Below are 11,103 nucleotides of genomic sequence, written 5' to 3'. Positions count from 1 at the left end.
AAGGATGCATCAATCCTTTAGCAGCAAAGAGTTCTGTCTTTCTGTTTGGATGTCCATCTGCCCTGATGACTTGACGCCCAGGATGAATCCTCATTTTTCAGTGCCCTTTTTGTGGGGGACCTTTCCTCAGTAATGGATAGAAATGCATATATATATATATATATATATATATATATATATATATATATATCATAGTTTCTTTATTGAATCGTTGAGAATTTCACACCATGCACCCCAATTCCACCCACCTCCCAGTCCCTCCATATCCTACCCTCCCCCTCCCCCCGCAGTGGTCTCCCAATCAAAAACTAAAAAAAAAAAACAAAAACAAAAACAAAAAAACCTAAAAAAAATTCAAACCAAAACGACAACAACATCTCTTTGTTCCTCCATCTTCCCACCTCTCCAACACCTCTTCACTTGTCCTGGTGGCACTGGGAGCCACAGCGTACCACACCGTGCACCCTTTTGTCTAATCAGCTTTACTTGCAAATGTTCATTGCAATGAGTCACTGGTCTGGTTCAAGGCCTCTGGGTTCTGGTACACCATCATCACTGGATCCTCACCGAATCTCGGCTCAGGTATCCCACTGCTACCCTGAGTCATGGAGATCCTGTGGTTATCGTTCCACAGGACCAGTCCCTTCGGGAGCTCCAGCAGGTCCTAGATGGGGTAGATGTGAGGGTGGGCCAACCCCAGGCCTGGCTGTGGGCCTGGGTGGCAGCTGAGCTGGTCAGTCCAGGCCACTGGGGCCACCAGCCTCAGGTGAGGGGCGGGGCTAGCTCCTCTGAATCCCTGCCATCAGGGTCAGATCTCCCCTGCAGGAGGTGAGGGGTGGGGCCGTCTCTCCTGAGTGAGCCCCCCCCCCTCCCCCCCCGCCCCGTGAGGGTGGGAACCAGCTCTCTTGCTGCAGCAACCAGCGAGAAGCAGGGCCAGCTATCTGAGGGCCAGCAAATGGCAGGGCCTGCTCAGATCGGCCCTCTGATGCCTATGCACGGTTCCCATGGCCCCCTGAGGCAACACGGGCCACAGACATCAACACATACCCCAGCTGCAACAGGACTATGGACCCAGACATGTCACTGGGCAGCAGTTCAGGCCCAGACAACATCCTGGCTCCAGGTGGAAGCACAGGCCACTCAGGTCAAGATGGCTCACGTGGCCACATGGCCCCGGACACCAACAAGGTCACAGGTTGTGGTCCCAACATCAGGCTTCTGTGTGATCTTTGGTGGCAATACAGACTCCGGCTGCAGTGAGAACTCCGACCCAGACGTGGTCCTCCGTAGCAGCTGGATTTGGATGTCACCATTGCCCCAGGTGGCAGCCCAGGCCACCCAGACAGGCATGGCCCCAGCAGCTGTTTGGTCCTCTGACACTAACATGGCCCCAGATGTGGCATCCATGTGGCCCTTGATGGCAACAGGAACCAGGACACCAATACAGACCCTGTCTGCAGCAGGGCCACGGACCCAGACATGGCTCTCAGCTGCAGCTCTGGCTGGGATGTCACCATGGTATCGGGTAGCGGCATCGGCCACTCAGATCTGCATGCCCCTGGCTGCAGCATGTCCCTGGGCCACCAACATGGACTCAGGTGGCTGATCTGAACCAGGCATCTACAGGGCTCTGGGTGGCAACATGGGCTACAGACTTCAACACAGAACCCGGCTGCAGAAGGACCACAGACCCAGATATGGTCCTCAGTAGCAGCCCAGGTCTGGATGTCATCGTGGCCCCCAGTCAGTGGTAGCGCAGGCCACCCAGTCAGCAGTAGCTCGGCCCTTGGACACCAACAGAACCCCAGGTGGAGGCCCAGACCCCAGAAATCCGCATAGCCTTCATGGCAACAGGAGCCACAGACATCAACCCAGACAGAAATGCAGAAATGCCATTTCTAAAAGTTAGTATTTGCTGAGTGTATCTAGTTCCTCCCTCCCCACCCTCCCTCCCTCCCTTCCTTCCTAAGATTTATTTATTTATATAGTGTTCTGCCTGCACGTATGCCAGCAGGCCAGAAGAGGGCGCCAGATCTCATTACAGATGCTTATGAGCCACCATGTGGTTGATGGGAATTGAACTCAGAACCTTTAGGAAGAGCAGTCAGGGCTCCTAACTGCTGAGCCATCTCTCCAGCCCCATATGTCTAGTTTCTATGAATATACAAAATTATATCAGAGGCAACAGTTTAATAGTCTTTATCTTTAAAAGAAAGGTTTTATTTTATGTATATGTTTTTGCCTGTATGTATATATACACACACAAGTGCATCATATGCATGCAGTACCTGGAGAGGCCAGAAGAGGGAAGCAGATCCCCTGGAAAGGGAGTTACAGGAGGTTGTGAGTTGCCACAAGGTTACTAAAGCCAACCAGGTCCTCTGCAAGGGCAGCTCGTGCTCTTAACTGCTGAGCCATCCCTCTAGCCTAAAGGGGGTTTGAGACAGGATCTCACTCTGTAGTCCAGGCTGGCTTCAAAGCGGGCGATCCTTCCGCCTTGGTTTCCCAAGTGCTAAGATTCCAGTTGTGAGGCCCTGTGCCTGGCTCTCTCCCTTTTCTTGACACACACTGTTTATTAAGATTCTTGGAACTGTCTAAAAAAATAATAATTTTGGGAGAAGCGGGGGATTAAAATCAAGACCTTGAGCGTGTTAAATACACACTTTATCTACCACAGAGCCACACCCCTAGCCTTGTCATAAATTTTTTTTTTAAAATTAAATTGTCTTTGCCAAGTGGGAGAATCGGAAATTCAAGGTCATCCGTGGGCTATAATAGGCCCTGTCTCAAAACAGGAAACGAAAATGTTATTGAACCATCTTTAAGACTCTTAGCCAAGGGGCTGGAGAGCTGGCTCAGTGGTCAAGATCACTGGCTGTTCTTGCAGAGGACCGTGGTTCAGTCCCAGCACCCACATGGCAGCTCACAACCATCTGTAACTCCTGTTCCCGGAGATCTGATGCCCTCTTCTGACTTCTGTGGGCACCAGGCATGTACATGGTACACAGACATACATCCATGCAGGCAAACCATGCATGCACACAAAGTAAAATAAATAAGTCTAAAATTGTTTTTAAGAATGTCAACTCTAGGGCTAGAGAGATGGCCCAGGGGTTAAGAGCACTGACTGCTCGTGCAGAGGACCCGGGGTTCAATCCCCAGCACCCACATGGCAGCTCACAACCATAACTCCAGCTCCGAGGGATCTGATGTCCTCCCTCTTCTGGTCTCCACGAGCACCAAGCACACACATGCCGCACATACATACACTCAGGCAAAACTCCCACAGGATTGGTAAATAAGTAAATAAATAGAAATACTTGTAAATTCTTTCATCTTAAAAATAAAACTTGAGCCGGGCGTTGGTGGCGCACGCCTTTAATCCCAGCACTCGGGAGGCAGAGCCAGGCGGATCTCTGTGAGTTCGAGGCCAGCCTGGGCTACCAAGTGAGCTCCAGGAAAGGCGCAAAGCTACACAGAGAAACCCTGTCTCAAAAAAACCAAAAAAAAAATAAAAAATAAAAAATAAAACTTGCTGAAAAAAATATGTAATAAGGAGACTTCAGCTGATAGTCTTTTATTTATTTATTTATTTCTATTTTATGTGCACTGGTGTTTTGCCACGGGTGTCGGGTCCCCTGGAACTGGAGTTACAGAGAGTTGTGAGCTACCCTGTGGGTGCTGGGGATTGAACCGGGGTCCTCTGCAAGAGCAGCCAGTGCCTCTTAACTGCTAAGCCAGCTCTCCAGCCCTCTTTCCAGCATTTTTGGTTGTTGTTGACGGTCCTAAATTGTTTATTGGGTATGAATTTTACAGACATTGTGTGTATTAGCAGTAATGGTGGCGCTGCAGGCAGGGTATTGTGCCTTCTCCAGTTTGCACAGCGAGAGCCACCAATAGTGTGGTGGAACTTGTAGCCCTTTCCAAGGCTGTGGGCTCTTGTGGCCAGCAGATGTCAGCCCACACATCTCTTTGTGTTTGTGGACTGGTTTCGTGATCCACTGGGTGTCAGGATTCCCTCTGATAGCTTTATGGAATGGCTCAGGGAAGAGAACCTCAAAAAATATCTCTGCGGAATCTTCGCTAGTCCAGTAAGAACTGAGGACTCTCGAGGCTTTGGGCAAACCTTAGCTGGTTAACACTACGATGGGCAGGCTTGTTCTAAGTTGTACCCTGAGGAACTGGGCATCTGTGGCCACCACAGCAGACATGAATCCTGTATATGACACAACCTTGCTTGGCCTTGTATCCAGCCTTTTGCTTTCTCAGGCCGGGTTGGGAGGGGAGCCCTGTGCAGGCAGAGAGCTGGTGGTATTGCCAGCAGAGGACCCTCAGAAGAAAGTACAACATGTCAGACTGCTTCTTCCTCCATGGCTCCTGGATGGTATGTACCCATCTTGGCTCACCTGATGGCTGCTGCCAGTTAGGAAAGGGTCTTCCCAGAATTTTTTATTTTTTTATTTTTTCAAGACAGGGCTTCTCTGTGTAGTTTTGGTGCCTGTCCTGGATCTCGCTCTGTAGCCCAGGCTGGCCTCAAACTCACAGAGATCCGCCTGGCTCTGCCTCCTGAGTTTTGGGATTAAAGGCATGCACCACCACGGCCTGGTCTTCCTCTCAGCATTTTTTTTTTTTTAAGATTTATTTATTTATTATGTACACAGAAGAGGGTGCCAGATCTCATTACAGATGGTTGTGAGCCACCATGTGGTTGCTGGGAATTGAACTCAGGACCTCTGGAAGAACAGTCAGTGCTCTTAACCTCTGAGCCATCTCTCCATCCCCCTCCCAGCATTTTTTTTTTTTTTTGAGACAGGGTTTCTCTGTGTAGCTTTGCGCCTTTCCTGGAGCTCACTTGGTAGCCCAGGCTGGCCTCGAACTCACAGAGATCCGCCTGGCTCTGCCTCCCGAGTGCTGGGATTAAAGGCGTGCGCCACCACCGCCCGGCCCCTCCCAGCATTTTTAAGAATACAATTTCATAGATGTATATAACACACGCACCTCACCTGCTCTCTCTCATCCCTTCTCACCCCCCTCCACTCCTCCTCACACCATCATTTCTTTCTGTTCTGTTTTGTTTTCAGGCACAGCGAGTTTAACCAAGCCAGCTGTAGGGATTGTTATTTTTAACATGTTAGATGAAGTTACGTATTAAAAATGAGCTGTGCGTTTAATTAGAAAATTACGTATTTATTTTTTGTGTTTGGATGTTTTGCTTGCATCTTTCTCTATGTACCACTTGCGTGCCTGGTTCCCAAGGAGACCAGAAGGTGCATTTGATCCTTTGGGAATGGAATTACAGATGGTTGTGAGCCACTGTGTGGGTGCTGAAAATCAAACCCAGGTCCTGGAAGAGCAGTCGATGTTCCTAACTGCTGAGCGCTCTCTCCAGCCCCATGTGTTCTGTATTATATGGCAATGTGTAGCTGCATTTATTAAATTTGTACGTGTGGTGGGGCTAGCAGTGCAGCTCAGTTGGATACATGCTTGCCTAGCCTGTGAACTGGTTTTCCAGAGGAGCAGAACTGATAGAATAAAAGTATTACAAAGGGGATTTAGATTGCTTTGCGTGATATGGGCTGAGGATTCCAACAGTGGTCATCTGCTGAGAACGTGGTAGCTGCTCCATCCATGAGGCTGGATGCCTCAGTATTCACAATCTGGTTCTCAAGGCCTGGGGGAGTCCTGAGGAGCCTCTGTGTTCAGTCCATTTTATAAAAGCAAAGAAGCTGGACTCCATGTCTGTGAATGATGGTAGCAACAGTGTGGGTGTGCTCACCAGCAAGACGCGGAGCAGACAGGCTAACCCAAAGCAGGATGGCTTCCCCATGGGCTCTCCTGGTCTCTGGGCTTCAGCCGGGTGGTGCTGCCCACCCTGCGGAGGCTCTCCCCTCCTGTAATCCAGGAAGCAACCTCACAGACATCCCAGAGACACATGTCCTAGTTGCTCATAGATCCAGTCAAGTTGACAAGATCAACCATCACACCTAGCATAAGCTAGACACCAACCTGTAGCCGTGGAACAAGCACATATACACACAGACACATACGGTCAGTACAGTCAGTCCTGGGCCTGGGCTTGAACCCAAGCATGGTCTGGTCCCTAACAAAGACACCAGGCAAGCTCCCTAGGCAGGCAGGAAGTTTGGAAACATAAAGCTGACCTTTATTTTCCCACTGTCCCACACAGGGACAGCCTGCAGAAACCCCAGGAGCCCTGGCCCACCTCAGGTCCCAGAGGGCAAAGTAGATTGCACATTTAATCTTCCTCTTTTGTGGAGGAAGATGCCTACTATGTGAGGAAGATGCCTACTATGTGATATTGGGATGAGAGACTTAATTTCAAACTCACTTCCCTCTTACATGGGGGAATTGGTTGCACCACACTTGTACAGTTAAGGGCAGGTAAAAGCAGCTGATGGAAGTGTAAATCATTGTGAGTGACAAGGACGCTTCCTGAGGAGAAGAGACCGGTCCCTGACCATTTATGAGTTTCCTGGAGTGGAAGCGGTGCATGGAGGAGATATCTACTGCTCTTATCACCAATTGTCTGCCTCTTCCTGATTCCTGGGGCTGACTCAGTTCTCAGGATTGGGGGCGGAACTTATAAACTAAAAGTCGAGCTGGTCAGGACAATCCACATGAGCAAGCTTCAGTTCTCAGGATTGGGGAGGAACTTATAAACTAAAAGTCGAGCTGGTCAGGACAATCCACACGAACAAGCTTCAGTTCTCAGGATTGGGGAGGAACTTATAAACTAAAAGTCGAGCTGGTCAGGACAATCCACATGAGCAGGCTTCCTTCCTGCCATCCCTGGGGCTGGTTCCCATGGAAACACCCTCTTTTGTGTTAGTGGATTCAGGCTGGAGGGTTTTTTGTTTTTTCTTCCTTTTTTGAGACAGGGCCTTACTCTGTAGCCCAGGCTGGCCTAGAACTCACCGAACTCCATTTGCCTCTGACACTCAAGTGCTGAGGTTCAAGGTCTGCACCACTGCTCCCAGCTGTTGATTGCATTCTTCAAAATTTTAAAACTTAGTTGTGTGTGGGCGCCAATGCCACCGTGCCCTGGTGGTCAGAGGAGAGCATCCAGGAGGTAGTTCTTTCTCTCCACCACGTGAATCCTGGGGATCCAACTCAGATTTTCAGCACTGGCAACAAGCACCTTTATCTACTGAGCCATATTCCTGGCCCCTGGATTTTATTTACGTATTTATCTATTTATTTTTGCTTTTTTTTTTGTTGGGGGGGAGGGAAGGGCATGGGGGGAAGGAGTGGTTTAAGGTTTTTGTTGTTGTTTGGAGACAGAATTTCACTATGAGGCCCTGGCTGTCCTTGGAACTCACTACGTAGACCAGGCTAACTTCAAACTCACAGACACCGGCCTGTCCCTGCCTCCCAAGCTGGGACTAAGGGTGCCACCATGCCCAGCTGAGGAGTGGATTTGACAGGGTCTCTTGTAGCCCAGGTTGAGCTGGCGTTTCTGTTGCTGGTGAAAGAGCCCTTATTTCTTTTTACTCTTCCTTTCTTTCTTTCTTTTTCTTTTTTTCTTGTCATCAGCTAAATGTCACTGAGGTCCTTTGCACTCAGAGGAGACGGGGCGGGGCACAGATGGTCACATTTGCAGAGTGTGGTCCCTTTGCATAACCCTTATCGTTTACCTCGGCTCTCCAATAATCTGGGGTGCTGGAAGCAGCTATGGTGCATGTATTTTTCTCTCTTAAAAATTAATATGTCGATTACATTAAAACAATGGTATAAGTACATGTACACAATGTACTTTAACCAGTATTTTCTAAAAGAACTTAGTAAATATCTCCCATAGATTGAAAATTCCTTTTTACTTATCACGCATATAATTTTCCTTTCTTATTCTTTTTTTTTTTGGTAGGGTCTGGTGTATCTCAGGTCGGCTTTGAGTCCATTCTGTGGCAGTGGATGACTCTGAACTCCAGATCCTCCTGCCTTTACCTCCCAAGTGCTGGGGGTACATTCCTGCTCTGTCTGTTTGGAGACATCTGAGAAGATTTCCTCCCAGCTCCCCACGGCTGAGAATCTTCACAGGGACTGAACCCGGGTCTCAGTCCAAGCTCTTTTCTAGGGCCTGACCTAAGCCTGGTGGTGACGACCAGTTCTGACCACAGGGCAGGCTGGCTCCTGCTCTAAGGACGTCCTGTTCTGATGTCACCTGGTCACTGCTGCTGAACCTCCCCGGGAGGAACTGTCCCCTTCTTGTACTGATGAGGAGGTGGAGTGATCAGGAGACGAGGCTGCTTGCTGAAACCCTCAGAGCTGAGGGCGCAGGACTCGGGGCACACCAGGCATGGTGGTGCTCTTCTGTGACCTGAACTCTGGGGATATCATTGGCCAGTCAGCCTAGCTGGCTCGCCTAAAGGGTTCAGGGACAAAGCCTGTCTGGGACTTGAACCCAGAGAGAACAAATACCTCACTAAGTCACTGTGCACTACTTACTGACTGACCCCGGAATCCCTAGATCTGCTCCCAAGCGTGAGCTGGAACGGAGTAGGCCTCCAGGCAGTCTTTGCATCATCCCACACTGACCAAGGAGCCTTCGTGTCCCAACCTGCTCTTCCTGCATCCGTCACCTCTGCTGACTTCTGGTGACTGTATTGGTGCCTGTTTCCTGAGCCCTTTAAAGGACCTCTGCCAAGGGAGAAAATCCGTTAAATCCTGGCTACTCTCGGTTTATCCATGGTGCTGAGCATGTGGCTCGGTTGGTAGTGTTTACCTAACATGCACCAAGTCCTGGGTCTCTTCTTCATAAAGCAGGTGTGGTAGCGCAGGCTGTTATCCCAGCCCTCTGGAGGTGGAGGCAAGAGGATGAGAGAGAGGGGGTTGGGTGGAAGAGAGAGAGACAGAGAGAGAGAGAGAGAGAGAGAGAGAGAGAGAGAGAGAGAGAGAGAGAGAGAGAAAAGATAACCATTTCCAAAGGAACCGGGCTAAACACCTTACAACATTATGTCGTGTAACCACATAATCCTTTTACTAACTCTGAGAGGTTGGCACTATTCTGGATTTTACAGAGTCTCAAAGCCCCAAGTCGGCAGATCTCTGTGAAGAGAGCCGAACTGGTTGTTCTGCTAAGCAAGCTCCAGGCCAGCCAGGGCTGCTTAGTGAGATCCTGTCTCCAAACCAAACAACCAAACAGAAAATTCCCCAGGCACCCCACCAGATACGCACAGCAGGGGAGCTGCAGGCTGGAGAGACCAGATCACCTGATGCATGCCTGGGGCTGGAGAGAGCGATCAGTTGATAAGGTGTTCGGGTTTTTTTTTTTTTTTTTTTTTTTTTTTTTTTTTTTTTTTTTTTTTTTTTTGTGGCTATGGGTCAGATGTCAACCGTACACAGGTATGCGAATATGGGGGCAGAGGTCAACCTTGGATGTTATTTTTCAGGACTTGTTTATCTTGCTTTTTGAAAGCAGGCCTTTCTGTGGGACCCAGAGCTTGCTGATTAGATCAGGGTGGCAGGGATCTGCGGCTCTCTGCGTCCCGCAGCCGGCACCACCAGGCTTTTTAATGTGGGTCTTGGAGATAGATACTTATGCTTGCAAGGCATGCTGCTCTCCACTCCCGGCCATTCCCTCAGCCGGGGCTGAGGGCTCACACTCAGCCATTTGTCTGCCTCTGCTGGGATTGAAGATGTGCGCCACCACTTCCTGCCTAACCCTGACCCTTATGTGTGTTTTGTTGATCCATTAACTCACAGGCTTTAGCGGCCTCCTTGCAATCACTGCTGAGACAGCAAGCAGAGTTTTGAAACATCTGCAGCAAGTGTAACGCTCTGAAAAGTCTGTGATCACCATGGAGGACAAGCCGCAGGTAGGGCTGAGGACAAAGCAGCTGCTTGCCTCAGCTCACAGACCAAGCAACATAATTTCAGCAGGAGACTATGAAATGAAAAATAAAGTTGTTTCACCCCAATCCCCATCCCCTCCCCACCCCGTACCCTTACCCCCGCTCGGGGACTCCCTGGTTTAAGAGCCTCTCCTTCGTCACTTTATAGGAACATCAATTGTGCAAAGCTATTAAAAACAGGAAGAAAGAAAAATAAAGACTTTCTGGCTGGTTGTATTTGTGTGTGTCTCTGGAACGGATAAGAAACAAACAAAAACCACTTGGTGTCTATTAAGTACATCTAGAAAAACGTGTAAGAATATCTCAACTGGAAAGAAAGAGGAAGCCAGGTAGTGGACACTTGCCGTCCCAGAACTGAGTCAGGAGTGAGCTCCAAGCCGGCTTAGGCTGCCTACAGGGTGAGGCCTCATAGTTTACAAAATAACAATAACAACAAAAATAAATAATAATAATAATAATAACAATAATAAAGGAGAAAAAAGAAAGAAGAGAAGTGAAACAGAAAAGGAGAAAAGAGAAAGGGTCTATGTAAGAGTGTCGGCCAAGGCCGAGTAGCCGCAGCAGCCCCGACTTCTGAAAAAGACCCTATCGACCGTCAGTTCTCAGCGTGCTGGCCACTGCAGCGGCCGGAAGGTGGGGCTGCCTTCCAGCGAGGCCGGAATTCTTCCCCAGCCAGCTGTGCGTGACCGCTAGTCTGTCTGTACCGTCTGATCCTTTCCTGGTACGGGGCTCTGGACTTAATGCCCAGGCTCTGCCCTTATTCACCCAGACCCGCTGAGAGCTGGGAGCAGAAACACCTAGAGCAACAGGCGCCGGACGCGGAGACCGGCAGATCCCGGAGGAGGATGCCGGTCGGCTGTGCCCGGGGTGGGACCACAGCTCCCGGTGGGCACCATCCGCCGGGCTCAGCGTCATCCTCATCGCCGGGAACAGCAGGGCTCCACTTGGAGCCGTCATCGTCGGTAGGTGACGAGTCTGGACTTCGGAAGAAAGGCACGTGCTAAGTCCCACTCTCTGCCGGGGCAGGCTTCTCCACCGCTGCCACAGTTTAGCAATATGTGCCCGCACTTAAAAAATGTGGGGACACATTTTGAGAAGTGCGCCCCGCCCTCCCAGTGGTTAGTTCAGACCCAGAGTCCCCAGTGTTTATAGTAGAAGTTAGTCAAGCCCACCACGGTGCGTGCTTGGCTTCATTTCCAGAGGGAATGATGGGGAAGATGGAAGAGTTTAT

General features: G+C 49.8%; 1 pseudogene; it reads right to left on the bottom strand.

The window, feature by feature from the left end:
* Positions 1–1,155: 1,155 nt before the first annotated feature.
* On the bottom strand, positions 1,156–10,829 carry LOC143269970 (uncharacterized; annotated as a pseudogene).
* Positions 10,830–11,103: the final 274 nt, after the last annotated feature.

This window comes from Peromyscus maniculatus, chromosome 1 (assembly GCF_049852395.1).
Source record: "Peromyscus maniculatus bairdii isolate BWxNUB_F1_BW_parent chromosome 1, HU_Pman_BW_mat_3.1, whole genome shotgun sequence".
Classification (NCBI taxonomy): domain Eukaryota; kingdom Metazoa; phylum Chordata; class Mammalia; order Rodentia; family Cricetidae; genus Peromyscus; species Peromyscus maniculatus.
The sequence above is the reverse complement of the archived record's forward strand: the minus strand, read 5'-3'. Positions and strand labels throughout refer to the sequence as shown.